The 24,378-nt window shown below is 41.8% G+C and overlaps 2 long non-coding RNA genes across 2 annotated transcripts; both read left to right on the forward strand.

The window, feature by feature from the left end:
- The first annotated feature begins 2,387 nt into the window (after positions 1-2,387).
- LOC131024317 (uncharacterized) lies at positions 2,388-3,303 on the forward strand. The gene is made up of 2 exons (XR_009101759.1): positions 2,388-2,793; positions 3,012-3,303. It is a non-coding gene; the product is annotated as an uncharacterized LOC131024317 (long non-coding RNA).
- Positions 3,304-20,068: 16,765 nt separating this feature from the next.
- On the forward strand, positions 20,069-22,692 carry LOC131024318 (uncharacterized). Its single transcript, XR_009101760.1, has 3 exons — positions 20,069-20,407; positions 21,795-21,855; positions 22,438-22,692. It is a non-coding gene; the product is annotated as an uncharacterized LOC131024318 (long non-coding RNA).
- The last annotated feature ends 1,686 nt before the right edge of the window (positions 22,693-24,378 follow it).

Genomic DNA, 24,378 nt, shown 5'->3' on the forward strand with positions numbered 1-24,378 from the left:
TATTTGGTCACGTGAATAATTATGCTATGGTATTTTATTATTGAGTAACATTTCCATGATTATTAATATCATTATTCAATTACTACCCTCACACATTATTATTTTAATCCTTTGAGCATGTGCCTAAATACCCATTTGCCAAGTGGATGTAGAGATTGAGAGTGTAGAGATTAGAGAGAGAGACTAAGGCATTTAATGCCAAATATTCCTTAAGATTACAAATCTTTCCTTAAGATTTCCAAATCTTCACAAATCTTGCAAGGCAATTTTCTCTCTCCCTCCACCCCATTTTCGGCACTCACTCTTTCTCCCTCATCTCTCACTTTCCACCATTGTCAACCATAGATGAGAGCTCCGAAGCTTCACAAAATTATGCCAAACACATAAATCACCATCAAAATCTTACCTAAACACCTCCTATCAACTTGAATCCAAGGAGATCCTTGAAGATTGGCTTCAAAGCTAGAGAGAGAGAAAGTTTGATACTTGGTGTAAGTTTGGGTAAGTGATCATGTAATCCTTAGATATAGCTTGAATGATGTTGTATGTGAGTATTCTTGAAAGATTGAAGCAAGAAAATCACCCCCTTCATTTTTTAAAATTTTCGAAAATTTGGGTCTTCAACCCTTCAAAAAATTTTCTTTTTCTTTCCTTGATTTGGGGTGAAAAATGAGGTCTATGTGATGTTTGGTGATGATTGATGTGTGTTTTGAAAAGCTATGCTTTGAGATGTAAAAATCGGATGAGTTTAGTTTACTCCAATTTGGGAATTTTTGAGTTGATGATTAAAATGATGAATTGATGATGAGGATGAGTCTATGAGATGATTATGATGATGATTGATGGAGTAGATTGAGTATATGATGTTAATTGATGATTTTGATGTGAGTTAGTTTAATAAAATTAGGGATATGTGTATCTATGCCCTAAATTGTAAATTGATGGTTTATATGTGAGTTTAAATGGTTAAAATTGATAGATCTATGATTAGATTAAAGATTCATGAGTGTTTATAAAATTTCAAAGAGTTTAGTTTAATGAAAATTAGGACTTTCTTGCCTATGTGTCTATTAAGTGATTTGGTTTAAGATATATGTTTTTGGGCATGATATTAGTGTCTAAGTATGTTTGATTAGGTCTTTTGTTGGCTAAGTAAAATTTTGACTTAGTTTAGTTTGCATGAGTTTTTGAGTTTTCATAATTTGAGAGGTCGATGATTGATTAAATGAGGTCTAATTGCCTTATGACCATTATGTGAACGTTTGTCATGCTTTTAATAAGAATCCACGTTGATACGTGAGTTGTGTTAGAGTTTAGTTTGCATGATTAAAGAGGATATATGTGTGTATAATGAGTTATATGATGTATGAGGTCATTTATGAATGATTGAGTAATTTTGAGCATGAAAATGAAAAGAGAATTGAATTGATGCGTTCGTTGAAACGTTTTCCTTGAGATTTGAGTTTATGATGTAAGAGGAGAGTCGAGATTGAGTATGATGAGTATTATAATATGCTTGAATGTTTTTGAGTGAGATATGTGTTTAAAATGAGCTTTAATGAGCTTTCTTTGAAGGAATGTTGAGTTGAGCATGTTTACTTGTGTGGTTGAGTTCGGAGTTATTTTTCACGACGCACTGACCTACTGTTTTCGAGGGGTTATTGTTACCCAAACCCCATGAAAATTTTATGAAACGTTATTATGAGAGTATTGAGCATACTGGTAAAATTTGAAGTCATTTGGACTTCGTTTACTAGTTTTATAAAATAGAAAACCAAAACTGCTACGTTCTGCCGAAATGTTCGATGAGTAGTCAATAGATTCATCTGTTCCAGTATCTTTCCATAGGGTTTTGGAGCCCAAATATTTATTTTTGAGACATGAATGTCTTAAATAAGTGTCTACCAAAGTTCAGACCTTTTCAGCAACGTTTACCATTTTTCAAAAATCAAAGTTTTCGATTGATCAAAACTGCCGAATATGGTAGACTGTAGTAAAACAGTCATATCTCCTAAACTACTTGGAGTTTTTAATCCTACTTTTTTTTTAATGAAACTAGACTCAAAGAAGTTTCAAATGGCATAGGTTATAAATTCAGAGGAGTTCTGTGCCGAGTCTGATGATGTTTTTAATTCGAGTCAGTGCAGAGTGAAACTTGTTTGTGACTTGTCAATGTGTGTCTTTATATGCTTAAGTGTTTATGCTGGTTTATGTGCTTGATTGCCATAAGTATGATCCGAGTTGAGTATTAAGTCGAGAGAAGGACGTGTGAATCCTTAGAAGTTAAGTATACCTAGGGATTGAGTTTTATTGGGAAAATAGACGTTGAGTGAGAAATTATCGTTGAGACAAGATTGAGTTTAGTAATGAGTTCTAACTAAGGTTTGTTTTATCACATGAACCTTCAATGACGATGATGATGATATATGTAGACCCGAGCGACACGAAGAAGTAAGTCGCCTGTTTTCTTTCCAAAACTAAGCGAAGGACTTCAGGTGGGCAATATTTTGAGTATACGTATATCATATGAGCTTTCTAAAATGATTGATGATGGTATTTATGAGATTATCAAATATTGAGCTAAATGATGTTTAAGAACTGTTTGACTTGCCAATTTTTGATGTTGAGCTTGTATGTTACCCTCTACTGATGAGATGAGACGAATTCGGTCCTGCCACAAGTGGGATTTTGTGCACAGAGGTGACTGTGAGCCGTCTTCGGGTCGGCCGGTCACGGTACTTGAGAGGGAGGCCTACTTCTCAGTACCTTTGATGATGATGAGTTGTAGATGTGGTACATACATGTTAAGATCTTTGACTGCAGTCGTTTCTTTATGATGTTATGATTATTAAAACTGCATGCACAGATTCATTTACGCTAACTTATTTATGTGTATTGCTGAGATGTGACAAGTTTCAAACATATAGCTCTAAGAGCACCTTTCTTGTTTTTCGGCATTTTCCCACTGAGTATTATGTACTCACGCCCTGCATATATTTCTAAATGTGCAGACTAAGCGAGGAGCGAGATTGGTCTGGTGCTGGTGGGGAATTGCTAGAGGATGTATTTACTTTATCGCATTTCCGTTTTGACGATAAAGTCTTGATGATTGATATACTTTGATTTTCTTTTGAATTTAAGCAATATACTCACGGTTATATGTCTTCATACATATAATCGATTCGCCTTTTGCTGCGATACTCTGCATATTATTCTTCCTTATGAAAAATGAGCTATACCCGTTTTGTTTTTGATCGTGAAATTCCTGATATTTATGAAGTTATGACGATGTTGATGTTTTTACCCTTGGGTTAATTTATGATGATTTTTCCTTAGCATGCTTTGATGCGAGCTTCCGCATGATGTTCAATCTATTATTCTTTTAAAAGTAGTCGTATCGATACTCGTACCCCGCTATCACTAGCGTCGGGAATCGGGCTGCGACAATATTCATAGTTCTTTGACTTTGGGAAGGGTCCCATAAAGTCAATTCCCCACACATCAAAGATCTCAACAGGCATGATTGGGACTTGTGGCATTTCGTCCCTTGCGGTAATACCTCCAGTCATTTGGCACTTCGAGCAGCTCTGTACCCACTTCCTTGCGTCGGCAAATATAGTAAGCCAGTAGAATCCACTTTCTAGAATCCTGTGAGCCGTGCGCTTCCCTCCAAAATGCCCACTGCTTGCTGTTCCATGACACATGTCTAAGATTCGGGAATGCTCATCCTCCGGTATACACCTCCGTATGACCTGATCTGCTCCAATCCTCCATAGGTATGGGTCTTCCCAATAGTAAAATTGGGCTTGTACAAGTAGCTTCCTCTGCTCGAACCTTGTCAACCCTGGGGGTAACTCCTTAGTAATCAGATAGTTAGCTATATCAGCGTACCATGTCTCCTAGTTGGTTAGGGCATAAAGTTTTTCTCTTTCTGTTCGGGTGCATACAGAGTATAACTTTTCGTCTGGAAAGGTATCGGTAATAGGCATACCATCATCCTCTTCCAGTTGCAACCGGCTCAAATGGTCCGCCACCAGATTAGCTGCTCCCTTCTTGTCTCTTATCTCAATGTTGAACTCTTGCAAAAGTAGAATCCATCTGATAAGCCGAGGTTTGGACTCTTTTTTGGCCATTAAATATTTCAAAGCTGCATGGTCCGTGTAAACAACCGCTTTTGTTCCCAAAAGGTAGGAACAGAACTTTTCTATGGCAAACACCACTGCCAAGAGCTCCTTCTCGGTAGTGGTATAATTGCACTGTGTTGGATTCAAGGTCTTGGATGCGTAGTAGATTACACAACTCTCCTTTCCTTTCTTCTGCCCCAGTACTGCTCCAACGGCATGGTTGCTGGTATCACACATGATTTCGAATGGTAAGTCCCAAACCGGAGGTTGAATAATGGGAGCTGACACCAACTTGTTTCTTAAAACTGTGAATGCCTCCTTGCAATCATCATCAAACTCGAACGACACATCTTGTTGCAGAAGTTTGGTCATGGGCTGAGCAATCTTGGCGAAATCTTTGATGAATCGCTGGTAGAACCCTGCATGACCAAGGAATGCCCGTATGTGCTTTACTGTCGTCGGGTAGGGTAGTTTGGCGATAGAATCGACCTTCGTCTTATCCACTTCGATTCCCATCTCCGAGATCACATGACCCAGTACTATTCCTTCTTTTACCATAAAATGACATTTCTCATAGTTCAAAACCAAGCTCTTTTCCACGCATCTCTTCAACACGAGCTCAAGATGCTTTAGGCAAGTATCAAACGAGTCTCCATAGACGGTGAAGTCATCCATGAAAACTTCAATACAGTTCTCAAGTAAGTCGGAGAAAATGCTCATCATACACCGTTGAAAGGTTCCTGGTGCGTTGCACAATCCAAACGGCATTCTTCGATATGCAAATGTTCCAAACACACAGGTGAAAGTGGTTTTCTCTTGGTCTTCATGTGCTACAAAGATTTACATGTATCCGGAGTATCCGTCTAGAAAGCAGTAATAGGCATTACCAGCTAATCTTTCGAGCATCTGGTTAATAAAGGGCAATGGAAAGTGATCCTTCCTTGTGGCCTCGTTCAGCTTCCTGTAGTCGATGCAAACTCTCCATCCTATCTACAAACGAGTGGGTACTAGCTCGCCCTGATCATTCTCCACAATTTGTATCCCCGACTTCTTCGGTACAACATGGACGGGACTCACCCATTGGCTATCGGATATGGGGTAAATGATCCCTAATTCCAACAGCTTGAGAATCTTCTTCAACACCACTTCCTTCATGACTGAATTCATCTTTCTTTGTGAGTCTCGAACAGGTTTGGCTCCTTCCTCAAGATAGATGTGGTGCATGCACTCCGTGGGACTGATGCCCTTGATATCAGCTAAGGTCCAACCAATGGCTTCGCTGTTCTCCCGTAAGACTCTGACTAAACGTTCTTATTGCACAAGGGTCAGATCCGCACTGATGATGACTGGGAGTGTCTCTTCTGGACCCAAATTAGCATACTGCAAATGCTTAGGCAGCTTCTTGAGCTCCAGTGTGGGTGCCTTCTGTATTGAAGGCAACAACTTTTCGTTCTGCCCATACTGAGCCAATAACTCTGGTTTGCTTGCTTCTATTCCTCCAACCAGATAGACTTCCTGGATTAACTCCTTGATCCTCTGATCTACTTCCACCCCGACTTCCAGGGTACTTTCTCGGAGAGAGTAAAGTTCCATGATGGCTTCCTTCATCTCATCACCCTCCATATGTTCCGCATCTCGATCAGTTAGACCATACTGAATCACTTTCTCTGTGGTATCCCCCGAACCAAAAGCAATTCCCTGTTCTTGTACCAGGGGTTCGAACACATCGATCATGTCCACCGTTTCCATTGTCTGTTTCCTCTTCATGGTTTCATAGATGTTGAACTCTTCCTGGACTCCATCGAACTCGCATGTTAAAATTCCAGTTTTCATATCGATCTTAGTTCCATCGGTCATCATGAATGGTCTTCCCAATAGTATAGCATTCTCTCTAGTTTCAGGTCCGGTATCCAGAACATAGAAGTCAGCTGGAAAAATCAAATCCCCAACCTTGATCAGTACGTCCTCTACCACTCCCCCAGGATAGGCGTTGGATCTGTCGGCCAACTATATGACCACACGGGTGTTTCTCATCTCCCCAATATTCAATCTTTTGTAGACGGCCAAAGGCATCACATTTATGGAAGCTCCCAAGTCCATCATGGCCTTATCCATGTTTGTTCCGCCAATGTTACACAAAATGGTGAACATTCCTGGGTCCTTCCGCTTCGTGGGCAACTTCCGTTGGATCACCGCCGAGACACTTTCTCCCATCACATAACGGACTTCTTCCTCCATCTTCACTTTTCTCGAACAAAGGTCTTTCAAGAATTTAGCATACTTGGGAATTTGCCTGATAGCATCGAGTAAGGGTATGCTTAACTCCACTTTCTAAAACATCTTCATCATTTCACTTGCTTCCTTCTCTTTAGCTTTCTGTCTCAGGCGTCCTGGGTAGGGTGCGTCGGTTAGATTGCTATCTCTAGCTTGTTCAGCAGTTAGGCCTCCACCACTTTTACTCAAGTTTCTTTGAATCAGTTCAGCCTCAGCCAACAACTCTTCCTCCTTCTCATCTCCGTCTGGAAACTCAGTTAGCACAACTTGGGCATGTTCTCTTGGGTTGATTCCCACGGCTGGAAGTTTACCGGCATTTTCCTCCAGCTTGGCCACAGCTTTAGTCAAATGACTAATCTGCTGGTTGGTTTGGTTCATACCGGCGTGAATTTCATTGCGAAATTTCTCGCTTTCTTTAACCATGTTTTCGATGGCTTCTTCCCATGGTGCCCTCCTATGTGGTGGTTGGTAAGGAGGCTGTTGTTGATTCTGGTTATGGTGGTCCCAGCTGGTACTGTTGTTGATGTTGGTTCTGATTATACAGAGGGCGTTGCATTGGTACTCCCATGTTGTTCTGCTGTTGGGCCTAACCATCTTGCTTCCACCGAAAATTAGGATGATCCCTCCATCCTGGATTGTAAGTGTTTGAAAAGGGATCATACTTGCGTGGATTCCCATCATGCCCCCCGATAGCATTAACATCAACGATGTCTTCGCCGAAGTTAGGGCAGTTTTCAGACTGATGCCCTGTAGCATCGCAAAGACCACACTGACGAATCTTCTTCGGTATAGTCAGGCCCGATAGAAGTTCTTTGAGTTCGTTCATGCTTTTCTCCATAGTTTTCTCCAGCTTGGACATCTCTTCCTTCTCTTCACTTTTTCTTGGTATCTCCAGATTTCTTTCATGCCCCTCATCGCGTGATTGTTCTGCCATGGTGCCCAACAGTTGAAAGATCTCCAACGGAGTCTTACTCAGTAATGATCCATTACAGGCTGCTAAGACCAAACTGCGATCATTCCTCCGCATGCCCTTTACGAAACTCTCCACTTGGTCTTTTGGAGAAATTTGGTGGTGAGGACAGTTGCTCAACATTCTCTTGAATCGCGTCCAATATTCGTAGAAGGATTCTAGCCCATCTTGCCTTATGCTGCGGATATCCCATTTCATCCGCTCCACTCTTGATGCTGGGAAGAATTCTTCTAAGAACGCCTGTTGCAGTTGTGCCCAAGTAGTGACACTGCCTGCGGGTAGGTCATACAGCCATCTTCTCGCATTGTCCACCAAGGTAAAAGGAAAGAGTATCAATTTGACATACTCTTGCTGCTCATCACTTGACTGATGCATGATTGTCATCTCAAAATCTTGGAGATGAGTGTGAGGATCATCCCCTGAGTATCCATTGAACTTCGGTAAGATCTGAAGTAGTGAGGGCTTCAGGTCATACCGACGAGGTGCGAACGGGTTTTCTGGTAAGGTGATCCCGTTGGGCCTCAAGTTAAGATTAGTTGGGTATGCCAACAGTCTGAGGGTCTGCGCCTGCTCGGCTTCTGCCATAGCTTCGCGTCTCGCTATCCGTGCTCCTGCGCATAGTCGTCTTTCGGTCCGATCAATATCAAGGTCAAACACCAATGCTCTTGCAGCTCTACGAGTTCCACGCATACACCAGCAGCGGAAAATGGAATGAGGAGAGAACAAAATTGCTGCTCGTCATTCCCCGGCAATGGCGCTAATTTTGACACGCACCCGTCATGCGGTGCGAGCAAAATACTTGTGTATGCCCAGAACAGACAATACACGCTCCTACGTCTCACAATAAGAAACAAGTCTTAGTGGTAAGTGTAGGGTCGAATCCCACAGGGAGTGAGGAACCACTTTGTTCTCCGACGACAAACTAAGGTGTCACTGGTCTCAATCTGTATACTCTGCACTAGAAACTAAACAAAGATTAATAATAACAAAGGGGTGAGGTTATTCGGTTATGTCATAACTGCTGTCACATTTGTTTCGGTCATAGGTATACTGATGATCCGTCAATGATCCATATAAACTCAAGGCGTGGCCCAAAGACATTGGGGCATTTCAAGAGGTTACACTTCACACTTAGGATCGTTGAGTCCATTGTAATCACTTGGTCCGAAGGTCACACAATCCCCGATCACAAAGCAGTGCTTCACTTCTCCTTAGATGGTAGTCATACCCGTTACTCACCAAGTATGACCCTCACCAACCTTCTCTCCCGAGGTCCCCAACTCTGCACTTTGAGTGACACATGCCTCCTGGACACAACCATTTTTGGCTTGTTAGCCGACCAGTCATAGACATGCTACGGCGCAGAAGTTACCTTCCTCGTTTGATAACCATGGCTTGATGCCTCGTCACAGTTGATGGATAGTCTCTAAAGAAGCCCAAGACTGAGGAAGGATAGTGTATCCCATCAATCCTTTCCCCACCTTCCGGATCTACAACGCCTTTTGTTGACGCAACTCAGCTACTCGGTCCTGGGTATACCGGTTGTCACGCCCTGGTATACCCTGGCCTTTGCTTGACACAGACAGCATTTTACCGAACGGAGATCACCCGTTAGGCCCCTACTGTCCATGGTTTCGAACAGATCCTTCCAGAACCACGAGACTCAACCGAAAGAACAAATACGTCACGAATGTTTACATGTTGACAACAATTATTTCCTCCCCTAAAACCTCACCGAAGGAACTACTCACACATAGCAGAAATCATGAATGCAAAATGAATTAAACACATCTTATAACAAAAGGGAAATACTTGAATAAGGGAAATAGTACCTAAGGCCACGAGCCTTAATCTTGTTCGAATTGAAAAATGGGAAATGATAAATTACTGGAAATGTAAATTGTTTTCACTGCCACACTCGACAAGATTTAGAGTAATAAACTAAATAAAATAAAAGTTCAGTCAGGCAAAAGCTTCTTCACGCCGGTCGTCTTGACACTTTTATACTGCAAAAAACGGTGGAGGGCTAACCCTAGCTACGCCGGCTTCATATCTTCATCGAGATCTTCTTTCCTTCTTTAGCTCAATCCTTGATTGATCCGATTGGAGATATCTTCCAGCTACATGCTGTAGTCAACCTTCCCCTTTTCCAGATTCTTCCAGCTCCTTCTCCATCTTTCAGCATTCTTCCATCAAATCTTCGGGATCCACTTTCCTTACTTGGCTTCGGTTGTATGCTTCTCCTTGTAGTGGTCGGACGGATTGCTTCTTTCAGTTTGACTCATACCAGGTGGGTTTCTTCGGGTTCCCATACCCCAAGTTAGACTTCAGAGGTACTGCACCTAGGCTCCATGCTGGTAAACATAACGTTGCAATCTGGGCTTTGGTAATACCCATTCCGACCACGTTTCTTCCATTTCCGCTCCACTGGATTCTCCTTTCTTAACAACAAGATTTTCCCCCGGATGGACTTGAATTGACACAAACAAAGAGAAAAATAGAGCCAAATGGCCCAAAAGTCGAAGACGCATCACTGGTAATTCTGTTGGAAGATTGAACAGTTCTCTTGCCGCTCGAGAGACGTTGATGGTGACGTTCATTGATTCTGATAAGTCTTCATTGGTGAAGGCATGGATTTCCGTTGTGAAGTCACCAGTTGACTCATCAGTCTTGATATTGTCGTAGAATTCTCTGATGGTCTGCTTGTCGAGAAGGAATTCCGGTGAGCTTTGAAGAAACCTCGTCCATCCATGGCGTTCCAAGATTTCATTAATCTTGTCAAATTCAGTGAGACTCTGAAGAGCCTCAGATGTAACGATGGACTCGTAACACACTGTTTGTTGAGAGGTGGATTTTGCCATGTGGATTTTGAAAAGAAAGATTTCTGCAAAAATCTGCAAATTTGTTCTCACAGAGATTGAACTGTGGAATTTCACTGTTAGTCTTGGAGAGAAAGCACACTCGATGATTTTGGCACAAAAGATTTCTCTGAGATTGAGTAAATCTTTTTCAGGAGATTAAACGATTTTGAAGAGAATGTGGAAGATCGTGCACAAGGCGGTTTCAATAAACTTTTGAAATCCGTGCAAATGGAGACGTGGCACGTGGATCAATCCGCTTGTTAGTAAAAAGGGCGGGATCGTGTGAACGTGTGTCATCTATATTTAAACGAAATTTCTACGTGTCATTTAATAAGAAAATGAGAAAGTAAATTTTAATGACACATTAGCTAAGAGCAATTTTTCAGTCGAAATAAGTAAAGAAACTCAGTCATTAAAACAAATGAATTTGTTGAGAGAAGCTTACACAGTGAATAGTACTAGATTAGTCGTTAACTGTCGTGGAAGTTCCCCCTTAACTGGATGACTGGTTCTCCTTCAATTGCAAACTTGTCGACTGTTGCTGCACGTTCTTCTCTTGTTTCATCATTCTTCTGAACTGAAGTGTTTCTTCATGAATCACTTTTTCAAATACTTCTGACGTCCTTTTGAAGTCTATCTCTGTTTCCTCAAGAGGTGGCAGAAGTTCTTGTTTCTGAGACTGAAGCAGTTTCAGTCTGTTGATCAGTCTGCGCTCTTGAATATTTCTTCTATCAGCTTCGCCTTCGTCTGGTATATAGCGCATGATGATCCTTCGAGCATCTTGTACATGATCGATCTCTCTGATGATCTGTCTGCGCTCCCTAAGGAGATTTTCAAATCTCGTTCTTATGTCTTGATACTCTTGTCGAGTTTGATCATATCTGCTTGTTTGTCGCAGCCCGCCGCCTAGCCAGTGATAGCGTAGACCGGGTATCGATACGACTTAAAATAAAAGAAGGGAACTAAGGCTTGAAACTAATCTCATCATTTTGCGGAAGCATAAACAACTCATAACAACTTTAACGTTATAACATTCTTTCTAAATTATGAACATCGGCATCTCTATATAAAGCAAAGCATCGAAGTTTTGTTAACAACTACAACGGTCGTAGTTAATATTTACAAGGATTCCAAAAATGTACAGAGTTACACAACAAAAGGTGATCAGACTATATGTATGGAGACATATAGCTGAGAGTGTATTCCTTAATCAAGTCTAGCACAACTCCAAACATAAAGCTACCACGGAGGTGAAAGTGTGACAAAAGGTGATCATCCGAAACAACACTCCCCGCCAACACCACGCCATCCTCCGACCATGCTTAACCTGCACATTTAGAAATATATGCAGGGCGTGAGTACATAATTCTCAGTGGGCAGACGCCGAAAGACAAGAAAAATGCTCTTAGAGCTATATGTTTGAAGCTTGCCTTAACATCAGCAATACACAGAAATAAAGTTAACGTCAAAGAAGCTGTGTATGCAGTTGTCATAATCAAACATCATAAATAAGTGTCTGCAGACAAAAATAATCAACATGTATGTACCGCATCTACAACTCATCATCATAACCAAGGTACTGAGAAGTAGGCCTCCTTCTCAAGCACCGTGACCGGCCGACCCGAAGACGGCTCACAGTCACCTCTGTGTACACAACCCCGCTTGTGGCAGGATCCGAATTCGTCTCATCAGTAGAGGGTAACACACAAGTTCATCATCAGAAATATTGGCAAGTCAAACAGTTCATAAACATCATTTTAACTCAACATTTGATAAGTTCATAACATCAATAAATCATTTCAGAAAACTCGGTATAATTTCATACTCAACATATTCTCAACATACTGCCCACCTGTAGAAACTTGGCGTATTGCAGGTGGTACCTCAGAAAGATCTTCACTTACGTCCTCGACTGGTTTCTGTAGTTGTAACATCGGAGTAGTGCATGCGACAAGTGAGGAACTAGTTAGAAACTTCCTCACGAAAAGCTTAACCTTAATCTTATAATAACACTCATCATAATTATTCTGAGCTTATCTCCGTCTAATCACTCGACTCTATGACAATAAACTCTAATCTTATTCTCAACTTAACGCTTAAAAGGCTAGATTAAGAGCAATCAAGCACATAAGCATGCAAAACACTTAAGCATACAACTCACTTAAAAACATATCACAAGTAAGGAAACATAAGTTTGACTCGGAGACCAGAGCAAAGGAATGCTCGGTGGTCGGAGTGAAAAAAAACTCAGCCGAGCGGAGCGGAGCAACTCGGCGAAACAGCTGAGAAATGCTCGCCAGGGCAGAGGAATCAACTTGCCCGGGCAGCGAAATCATGAACTCTCTGGCATAGCAGCAGAGAAATGTCAGAGGAATGGCGAACTCTCTGTCGCCAGAGGAATCAAACGTCAGAGGAATCAGACATCAGAGGAATCAAACATCAGAGGAATCGATCGTCAGAGGAATCGATCGTCAGAGGAATCGAACTCAGAGGAATCGAACTCAGAGGAATTGAATTCTCTGGCATGCCAGCGGGGAAACGATTTCTCTGGCATGCCAGCGGGGAAACAATTTCCCTGGCATACCCGGGGGAATGACTTCTCGGTTCCGAGTAGAGCAAGACTCAAGACAGAACGGTGCAATCAAGAGCAACTCGAAAACTCGTCAACTTTTTCATTCTAAAAAAAAATCAACAAACACTCTCAACATCAAAACTTATCATGCATCATCATAACTCACTCACGAACTCTACAAACTCAAAAATCATCAAAAACACGTTAATCCTATCACAAGTTCTTACTCAACATTAAAACATTATGCAAGACATCACTTTACAGATTTTTCTCATAAACCTATATCAACTCAATTTGTAAAAACTCATATCTCCAGACTCAGTTTTGCAAAAACTCATATCTCCAGACTCAGTTTTGCAAAAACTCATATCTCCAGACTCAGTTTTGCAAAAACTCATGCTCAAGACTAAGTTTTGTAAAACACATTATAATCACCTCAAATCATCACGTATAACATACAAAACATCACATATAACACATTTCTCATCTCGGTTTAAGAAAAGAAAGATTTTTAAAGGGTATGAACCCAAGTTTTCGAAAATGAAGAAAAATGGAGGGGGAGAAGTTTCTCATACTTAAAACATCTTATTACTCATGCAAATCACCACATACTTCTCACAACAAGTCTAGACTCAAAAAATCAGAACACTTACTCAAAGAGTTTCAAGAAAAAGGGCGTCTTTTATCGATTTCTTCAGGTTATAACTCAACAAATCTTCTTGAAACAGGCGTGGAAAGTGTTTAAGGCTAGATTTAGTGGAGTATTTTATCTCAGTTATGACTGGTGAAGCTTCGAGCTTAGTCTCCAATGGAGGAGAGAGAATGTCGTGAGGGAGAGAGGAGAAGTTGAAGGGCCGAAAATGATGAGAAATGACGGAGAGAGAGAGAGACGTTTCGGTTTTAACAAGATTCTTATTCCATAAGATAAGTAGCATTAAATGCTCAAATAGTACCTTGTCTCCCCCTTAGCAGCAAGCCTAATCCGGCTAATTATCCACATGTGAGAAAGGGATTAAAATATTGATTGTGAGTGTAGGAGTGTGCGACGGTAATTCAAATCATTTGTGCTAATTTCGAAAATTATACTGACTCAAATAATATAAGTGCGCACGTATCATATAAATCACATAACGTCAAACAAATAACTCACAAAGTTATCACATTAAAAACAGATCATCACTCGTCATTTCTCTAATCGTCACTTTAGATTAATCCTCTCTATAGAAATTCTCAAATACTACCTCGACTCTATCTCTAGCACTTCGTCTCACTCAAATAACATCTTCATCTGAGTCTAACATCATTCTCAATTCTCTTAACATCTCTATTTCACTCATATTACCATCCATCGATATCTTTCTCTCGACCTTAGTAAACTAGTCCTTAACTCTCAAGGTTCTCAATAGTGTCGATGCTACTTCAAGGTAATATCATCAAGGGTTCTCTCCTTTTCTTCCTCGACTCTATGTCAAACTCAAAGTTCCTATTTTTCTTAATAGGACAGTCAATCTCTGATACTCGGTATCCGGTAATTCTATTCCCGGTAGTCGGAAGTAAAATAAAATCCTGACTCGTTCCTCAAATCTCATCACTCTAACTCCATCCTTGGTTCGTCTACTCATAACTCTATTTAATAGAAAACCTATCTTATCTGGTCATGAGAGAAAATAATCTCGCATCTCAACATCGCAGTATTCTCAATCGCGTTAAAACTCTATCTCTCAACATAAGGAAAAGTATGGGGTGTTACATCCTACCCCCTTAAGAAAAAATTTCATCCCGAAATTTGTGTTACTCACCTTCGGAAAAAAAAGCTCGGGGTATTTCTCCTTCATCTTTTCCTCAAGTTCCCATGTTGCTTCTTCTTTGTCGTGATGTCTCCATTGTACTTTCACCAAGGAAATTGCTTTGCTTCGTAGTTGTTGAACCTTCTTATCCAGAATGGCTTCGGGTCTCTCTTCATAGCTCAAGTCTGGTTCAAGAGATACTTCTTCTTGGTGAATGACATGTCTGGGATCAAACACGTACTTCCTCAATTGTGAAACGTGAAAAACGTCGTGGACGTTCGCGATACTCGGCGGTAACGCAAGTCTATAGGCTACAGGGCCTACTTTCTCTAGTATATCATACGGTCCAATATATCTCGGTTTCAGTTTCCCCTTGACTCCAAAACGGTGCACTCCTCGAGATGGGGAAACTTTGAGAAAAACTTTATCACCCACATCGAAATGAATCTCCGTTCTTCTGGTGTCCGCATAAGACTTCTGTCGGTCTTGTGCTTCTTTAATCCTCTGCCGAATCTGTCGGACAATGGTGATCATCTCATCTACGGCCTCGGGACCAAGTATCTTCCTTTCTCCAACTTCATCCCAATACAACGGGGATCTACACTTTCTTCCATAAAGGGCTTCGTATGGAGCCATGTTGATAGTTGATTGGAAGCTGTTGTTATATGCAAACTCAATTAGGGGCAAAACTTGCTCCCATTGGACTCCTCGGTCCAACACAGCAGTTCGAAGCATATCCTCTAAGATTTGTATGGTTCTCTCGGATTGTCCATCCTTTTGCGGATGAAACGCCGTACTAAAATTCAATTTAGTACCCAACTCTTTTTGTATGCTCATCCAGAATCTCGATGTGAACTTCGAATCTCTATCCGATGTGATCGTCATCGGTACTCCATGCAATCGCACTATCTCGCGAATATAGATCTGAGCTAGCTTGTGAGATCCATAAGTGATCGGGATCGGTATAAAGTGTGCACTCTTCGTCAATCTATCAATGATCACCCAAATGGATGTATTCCCTCTTTTCGACTTTGGCAATCCAGTCACGAAATCCATAGGTACATGGTCCCACTTCCACTCAGGAATCTCTAGTGGATGCAACTTGCCATAGGGTCGTTGGTGAAGTGCTTTCACCTGTTGACATGCTAAACATTTCTCAACAAAGGATGCAATCTCTCGCTTCATGCCCTCCCACCAAAACTTAGTTTTCAAGTCTTGGTACATTTTTGTACTTCCTGGGTGTGCAACGTAGGGTGTGTCATGAGCTTCGCTCATGATTTCATTCTTTAACTCTTCTACATTAGGCACACACAATCGTCCTTCGAACATGATGGCGTTGTCGGCCGCTTCATGATATCCATCCATCTTCTCAATTCGGATCTTTGATCGTAGCTCCTCAAACTTCTCATCCTCCCTCTGCGCTGTGACTATCCTCGATCATAGGTCGGGGTAATACTCAGCGTAGCAATCATGCTTTCTGCCGTCTGGGGTGGTAGTACTACCTCAAATTTCATCTTCTCGAATTCTCTGATCAAGCTCCTCTCTTGAGTAAGGAGAAATCCTAACTCCACTTGATTCTTCCTGGTCAACACGTCGGCCACGACATTGGCTTTTCCCGGGTGGTAATTGATTCCACAATCGTAATCTTTTACCAACTCCAGCCATCTTCTTTGTCGCATATTCAGATCCTTTTGCTCAAAGAAGTATTTGAGACTTTTGTGATCTGTGTAAATCTCACACCTTACTCCGTAGAGGTGGTGTCTCCAAATCTTCAAAGCGTGTACTACTGCTGCAAGCTCTAGATCGTGCGTCGGGTAATTCACCTCATGCGGTCTCAGTTGTCGTGAAGCGTATGCTATCACTTTTCCCTCTTGCATAAGCACGCATCCTAGACCATTCTTCGACGCGTCCGTGTAAACGGCATACTCCTTATCTGCCTTGGGTACGGCTAACACCGGGGCAGTAGTAAGTCTCTTTTTCAGCTCTTGGAAACTTCATTCACAATCATCCGTCCACTCGAACTTGACTTCCTTCTTTAGCAGGTGCATCAATGGCTTGGCAATTTTTGAAAAGCCCTCAATGAATCTCCGATAGTACCCTGCCAATCCTAGGAAACTACGGATTTCATGTGGCGTAGTCGGCGATCTCCACTCTTGTACTGCTTGTACTTTCACCGGATCTACCTCAATCCCTCTCGCCGAAACGATATGGCCGAGAAAATGGACTTTCTCGAGCCAAAACTCGCATTTGCTGAACTTAGCATAAAGCTTTTCAGCTCGCAGTCTCTCCAAAACAATCTTCAGATGCTCCTCATGCTCTTGTTTACCCTTTGAGTAAATTAGTATGTCGTCTATGAACACTAACACGAACTTATCTAAGTATTCGTGAAAGACTCGGTTCATAAGATCCATAAATACTGCGGGGGCATTCGTCAGTCCAAAAGGCATAACTGTGAACTCATAGTGTCCATATCTTGTGCGAAAAGCCGTCTTCGGGATGTCATCTGCTCGTACCTTCAATTGATGGTATCCCATTCTCAAATCGATTTTTGAAAACGTACATGCTCCTTGAAGTTGGTCGAATAAATCGTCAATCCGGGGCAACGGATACTTATTCTTCAACGTCATTTTGTTTAGCTCTCGGTAGTCGATGCACAACCTCAAGCTGCCATCTTTCTTCTTGACGAAAAGGACCGGCGCTCCCCACGGGGAAACACTAGGTCGAATAAAACCCAAGTCTAGGAGTTCTTGGAGTTGCAACTTCAATTCTTGCAATTCTGCTGGGGCCATCCGGTATGGCGCTTTCGACATCGGTGCGACTCCAGGTTCGAGGTCTATCGTAAACTCGAGCTGTCGATCAGGTGGTAAACCTGGCAAAGTTTCAGGGAAAACGTCTTTGTACTCTCGCACAATTGGCACGTCATCGATATCCGCTTTGGATTCTTCCTTTTGGTTTAAATATACGACATACGCGGTCGTATCTTTCCTTTGCAAAAGCTTCTTGGCTCGCAAAGCCGAGATGATTGGCGTCTTCTTCCATTTTTCTTCAATGCCAACGAAGGCAGTAGGCTCTTGGCCAGGTGGCTGGAAAGATATCTGTCTCTCCTTGCATTGTATCTTCGCATGGTTCTCTTCCAACCAGTCCATTCCCAAAATTACATCCAAGTGCCACATAGGCATCAACCTCAGATTTTTGGCCTCGAGCTTTAGCGTTCCTAACTCGAATTCTACGTTAGGACAAACGTGTGACACCGTAGTAGTTCTGCCTATAGGTGTAAACACTTTTAGGCATTGTGGAGCAGGCTCTACTTTCAGTTCTAAAGTATCTACACACGTGTGAGAGATAAAAGAATGTGACGCTCCAGTGTCGAACAAAACTACTATGGATACGCCTTTCATCTCGCCTATACCTGTTGGATTTCCCCGATTCTGGCCTTGGGCTTTCTGATCGATCGCAAACATTCTTTGATGATGTTGTTGTTGATTCGCCTGTGGGCCAGCTGGTTGTCTCCCCGGCTGATGTTGTCGGTGAATTGGCTGCTGGCGTACTGGCTGTGGTAGCGGTAGGACTCCTTCCATGGCCTTGAGCTGCGGCTGGAATGGTTTCGGTCTTCCACCGGTTCCACTTTGCTGTCGGTTCGGGCATTGATTGGAAAAATGTCCGACTCTTCCACAGGTGAAACAGCTATTTGTTCCCATTCTGCACTCTCCCAAATGTAACTTGTTGCATTTTGGGCAGGGAGGTATTCCTCTTGGTCCTTGTGCTGCTGCCGCTGGGGCTGCATAAGGTCGTTTATCTCTGCCTTGAAAATATGGTGGCGCATTCTGGCCTTGCCACGGCTTCTTGGGACCTTGGTTTCTCTCGTCCCACTTCCTTTTTCCCTTCTGTCCTTGTCCAAAGAAGGATTGACTCCCCGATTGAGCATTCGGGTTCACTTGGGGTACAGAAGGTTGACTCGTTTTCTCTGGCTGCATTGCCTGCTCCATATCTAGTGCTCTGTTCAGTGCCTCGGCATACGTAAGTGTGCTCTGACTTGCTAAGACAACTCGAATTTCTTGCTTTAATCCGGCACAAAATAACTCTGACATCTTCTCATCCGTATCTACTCGATATGGTGCATATCGAGCTAAATCACAGAACAAACGATCATAATCAGCTACCGTCTTATTTCCTTGTTTCAAACTTACGAACTCCATCTCCTTCTTCTTGCGATAACTACGCGGTATGTATTTTTCACAGAGAGCTGTTTTGAATTGTTCCCAGGTAAGTTCGTCTACTTGCTCTGGGGTCAAAGTCTTCTGTTTGGCCTCCCACCAAAAATCTGCGGACCCCTTGAGCTGGTATGACATACACATAAGGCGCTCGGCATCATTACATCTAAGGAACCTAAAGATCCTTTCCATACTTCTGATCCATTCTTCCGTTTCAGCGGGGTCTCCAGCTCCGCTGAAAGTAGGTGGGTTTTGTCTTAGGAAGAGTTCTTCTAATCTCCTCTCTTGCTGTGGAGGAGGTGGAGGTGGTGGTGTGGGATCTTTCTGTTCTTCCTCCTCTTCTTCTACTCGATTCCGATTTTGTCTTCTCAGAGGCATACTATAAGGAAATAGAAAATTCATATTAACCTCGGAACTAATCTCTCCATGTTACATAACTGATGAGGAGTATGTGTGTAGCGTAGAGAAACAAGATAAAACAGAGGGGCATGCTCTATCAGAGGAATGGGCTTTACTCGCGGAATGGAAAACTCAGAGAAATCGATTGTGCCGCGGAATTACTTCGCCAGAGGAATCACTCCTTAGCGGAATCACTTATCAGCGGGAACTGTAGTGACCCGCTCTTTTATCAGTATTTTAATTACAGTATTGTGTGTTAAATTTTCTATCTGCCAGTAATTGAAGCGTTTTATGTTTTCATCTATGTTTATGAATTTCGTATTTTGGAGATAGAGTCACTACACTAGCAAGCATGCAATTATTTATCTTCGCGTGTTTAAGACCGCGATAAGAATCTTTGAGTCGATGAATAATTATTATTCAAAGGTTGTAATACCCCGGATTTTCGATCCTAGGTTTCACATGATCCTATTGATATTACTAGGATATGATAGATCCCTGATTCCCGGTTAAAAAGAATAATTATCCTAGCGATGATTTAATGAGTCTTGATGCCTAGGTTTTCTCTTAAGAAAGTCGGTAAATAAGAAGATGATTATTTTTATTTTTTTCCGTGTGTTGTTGTTTTCAATAAATAGGTATATTTATTTTCATTTCAAAGTATGAAAAGCAAAGTGCATATTTATTTCTAATACGAGTTTGTTTTAGTTCGGGTTTGAGCGATTACGGGCCGTATAGAGGGCCAAGGGTGGGCCGATTTTAAGGCCCTATTTTAGAGCCCAAATGCAGCCCATTTCAGCCCCAAAGCCCACTTACACATCAGCCACCTTTCTAAATTCAAAAGGGGACAAGAACCATCATGACTTGGCATTGGAACTACCAAATTGCATGCCACAAGGTACCTTCCATTGGTGGCAGCCACCCCCACCCTATCCTACCCCAAATTTTCGTGCATAGCCTCCCCAAAAGCAAGAGTGGCTGCAAACTTCTCCCATTCCATTCATTTTCACTCCAAGAAAGTGCTAAGGCAAGAAAGTGCTCTCACTCTCTTCTCCCCTCTCCATTTTCGTCCCTCCACATCTCCCCAGACTCTTCTCCCACCATTATCACACTCCATAGAAGCCCTTGAAGCCCCAAGAGGAGTATCAAAGCAAGGGAGAGCATGGGAAAACTAGGGCGTAAAGTTAGAGTGAAGGTTGTGCTTCGAGGGTGAGTTTTCTTTTGTCTTCTCAACTGAAAATACTTTAAGACCACGGATTTTTACACATATGTGTGCTATATTGTGTGAGGATATGTTTTATGGTCTTGGATGTTTAGTTTGGTAGAGTTTATTGGGTGAAAAATCGTGCATGAGGTAAAGCTGCGAATCTGCCATAAGCACACTGCTCCGGCAGTATTTTGCAAGGCGATTTCAGCCATCCAAACGGTGCCCAAAAATTCCCAACTTAATTATGTATCATATTTTATATGTTTTCTACACTATGGTATATTTTCAGAATTTTTAGAGCTCTTATGATTTATTTATGAATTGTTAAACATCACTGCCCGTCTGGAATGCATTTCTGGTAAAAAATCTTTGGGAGGCCATAAGTCACGTTTCAATTGGTAAAATCCTTTGAAACATTAATATGATACTCTAGACTCCCTTATCTTTCGTTTGAAACTGGCCTCACTATTTTTGGATGAGGGAAATGCCCGGTATAATTCTTTGAAGTCTAGTTCTTATTCTGTGTATCCCCAGTAGGTTTTACAAACCTACGACTTTGAGGTGGCAAAGGCCAACCTAAATCTTTGATTCTCAAGCCCATTTTTATATTTAATATCCATTGACATGTTGGGAACTTATTTGTTCATTTGTAGAATTTTTGGTAAAGCCTAAAGTGGTTTTTCTGAATTAAACTTTGAATCTGCCGAACTTGAACTCTTTTTGTACACTGAACTTTGGATGTTAATATCTCCTAAACCATGAATCTTCTTGGGGTAAATTCAACTGGAGAGTGTCACACTCTCTCCCTACTTTTCATATTGACCCTTGGAGTTCCCAGTGGCCTTTTGTAATGGGAGATATGAATTTTTAAAGAAGGCCCATTGACTTGGTTCTAATCTGGAAATCTGAAGTTTCCAGATTTTTGCTTGTTAAGTACCCATCTTTGAGTGGGCATATCTTGCTCGTTTGAACTCTGTTTCATTCGATTCAAATTGGAGAATAATCCTTGAAATGTCTAGTTTCCAGAATGTCCTTTGGAGCCTCATTTAGAGATCCGAGGCAGAATTGGTGTCTGTTGCAAAACAGCCCCTTAAGAGCTCAAGTTGTTGAATTATTTTTCTAAGTTTGAAAGTTGGTTTTAAAGGATGTTTCATGAAATATTATGTATATGTGCATGACGAGTTTGGGATATGTTTTGTGCAAAGTTTTCATGAAAATGAGTGAGTTAACCTAGATAAGGCATCAAGATAAGCTAACGTATGTAAAATGCATAATCCCTAGTTCGATTTTGCGTTGTAAGTCCGGGAATAGGTTGACCTAGAGATCCCAAGTAGACAACGGTTTTTGTTATCCATGAGATGTGCTAAGAGTTAAGAACTCGTCTTGTAGGAATTGGTTCACAGGACGGTACCACCGCTTAAGATCACCTCTCTTCCACACTGAGGATCAGGTGGGCATTACTTTCACTATACGTATATAGAGATCCCCTGCGTGGCGTAGGCCTCTTATACAGATAAATGCATGAGATGAATTAACTGTTAATTTCAGTTTTATATGTCTATCAAACGAGTTTAATTTCGTTACAAAATCTTTGAATTAAAGTTATTTCAAGTATTGTCTTGCCATAAAATGTTTCAGTTTTAGTATGATATCTATCTGCTTTGGCTTTGCCAATGATGTAATCGAATTCGGGTCTTGAGCAGTTCATAGCTATCCTGCCTTGACTAGTGTACACCAATGACCGTGAGTCATCTAGCGGGTTGGCCGGTCAAGTGTTCGTGAGAGGTGGCCACCTCTCCGACACACAGTTCCAGATATGATAGAATACAAGAGAACTTAGTCTGATCAGACGAACTTTAAGAATCACAAATAAATTTAGTAAGCTTGGGCCTATTTCACAAAAACTCCCTTGCTGTACTGTTATTGATGGCATGACAATTTACAGTTTTATGATGCATGTATTTTATATTTAGGCACACGTGCCCACTGAGTACTCTCGTACTCAGCCCTGCATATATTTCTAAATGTGCAGGTTGAGCAGTGGCTGATGGAGATGAAGTGAAGAGCGGAGCTTTTGTCATAGGTTAAATGAATGAACTCTTGGATACATGTCTCCATACATGTAATCAGATTATGTTATTCCGCTGCGTACTCTTAGGTTTTATGTTCTTTCAGTTAAGCCAGTTTTATCTGAACCTACAAGTCTGTTCGAGTCTTGTGACTAAACATCAGGTGTACTATAAATTTTCCTTTCTTTAAACAAATTTTAGTTCGATCCTCTATTATTTGTTCACCCCCTTTTTACCGCCGTCGATAACTGTGTCCTTAGTTACGTTTTCCTGGCTTATTTATCCTTAATTAAGTCCGGTCATGACAGAAACTCCCTTTCTATCGCCATCGATAACTGTGTCCCTTCGTCGCGGTTTCCCGGCTTAGTTATCCTCAATTAAATCGAGTAGGGTCCGTGACAGGAACGCTCGTCAGCGGGATCGCTCGTCAGCGGGATCGCTCATCAGCGGGATCACTCGTCAGCGGGATCACTCATCAGCGGAGCGAAATCTAAAGCCAGAGGAACCACTTCTTCAGAGGAATCACTTCTCCAGAGGAATCACTTCTCCAGAGGAATCACTTCTCTGGTGGAAACACTTCGCCAGCGGACTCACTTCGAACGCGGAAAAAAAAACTCCCGTGTGAGGGAAAGTTTTACTATTATGCCCTACGGACTCTTTCGTAAAACTTACTTTATCTCCATTCTTAAAACTATAGAAATCTTCTCTCGAGCTCTGCCGGCAGTATCAGTAGGGAAAAGGTGATTTCTCTGTCAGAGCAGAGGAATCACTAGCCAGAGCAGCGGAATGAGTCATCAGAGAAAAGGCTTCCGCTCTGGCGCAGATATCTCATCTCGTCACAAACTTATGTATATAACTCGGTGATCTCGTCTCATCAAAAGCGTAACTCAAATGCTCATTTATATCGTAGTACTCTCATCTCATCTTACTTTCCTCTCCCAATCATCAAGCAATACTAGGTATAACCCATAGTTCTATAGTAATTCATCAATTACATCTATACTCACTCACTTAGGTTTCACCCAAAACGTAAGCTCTCTTTTTGCCTCTACTCTATTGTAATTCTCATCATCTTATAGTTCTCGTTCATCAGTTACTAAATTCTATCATCATACATCAAGTCAAGCAACATCAACATCAAGTTAGGCAACATCAACATCAAGTAAAAAAAATATAAAGACCCTCTGGTCATCATTATAAATAGTGAAAATTGCCTCTTCGAGGTCTTTCTACAAAAGTTGGGATCTATGTACATCAAAACCATCCCTAATTCTATAATGATGCTCCATCTATACAGGCATCATAAGTACTAAACATCTAGAGATACGCACTAATATAGTATTCCAACTATGTACATCAGTTAGGCATCACAAAAGGTATACTAACACTTATGCTAATCAGCACGGTCATCTCCCATCTTCAGCTCCAGACACTCTTCCCTCCGCCTCATCAGCTTGCATGTTCTCACTCGGTTCAATCTCCTCATCCTCGTATTCATCAATTAAGCGAAACACGCTATCATCATCCGTCTCATCCTCTACATCAGTATCCATCATTGGCCCATAGACAGGCACCTCGGGAACCGGCACCCATGTCTCCTCGCCATTAGCGGCCGTCTTACGCTGCAGTGGCCGGGTCCGTCCGTAGCCAACCGTCATCGCGGGAGTTTCCTCCTCAGAATCATCCTCATCGCTATCAAGTCGGGCAGGCCGTGATCCTCCCTCCTGGGCATCTCGGGATGGCGAATAAAGAATCGCGTGCATATATGTCTGAAAAGCCAAAGTGCCCGGCTCAGGTAAAGGGGTAACCCTTGGATATGGATTGAAAGGCACAATCTCAATCGGCGGCTCGGTAGTAACAATCGGCTGCTCAGCAACCACAACAGACGGTGCTATTTCAGGGGG

The sequence above is a fragment of the Salvia miltiorrhiza genome, chromosome 5 (assembly GCF_028751815.1).
Source record: "Salvia miltiorrhiza cultivar Shanhuang (shh) chromosome 5, IMPLAD_Smil_shh, whole genome shotgun sequence".
NCBI lineage: Eukaryota > Viridiplantae > Streptophyta > Magnoliopsida > Lamiales > Lamiaceae > Salvia > Salvia miltiorrhiza.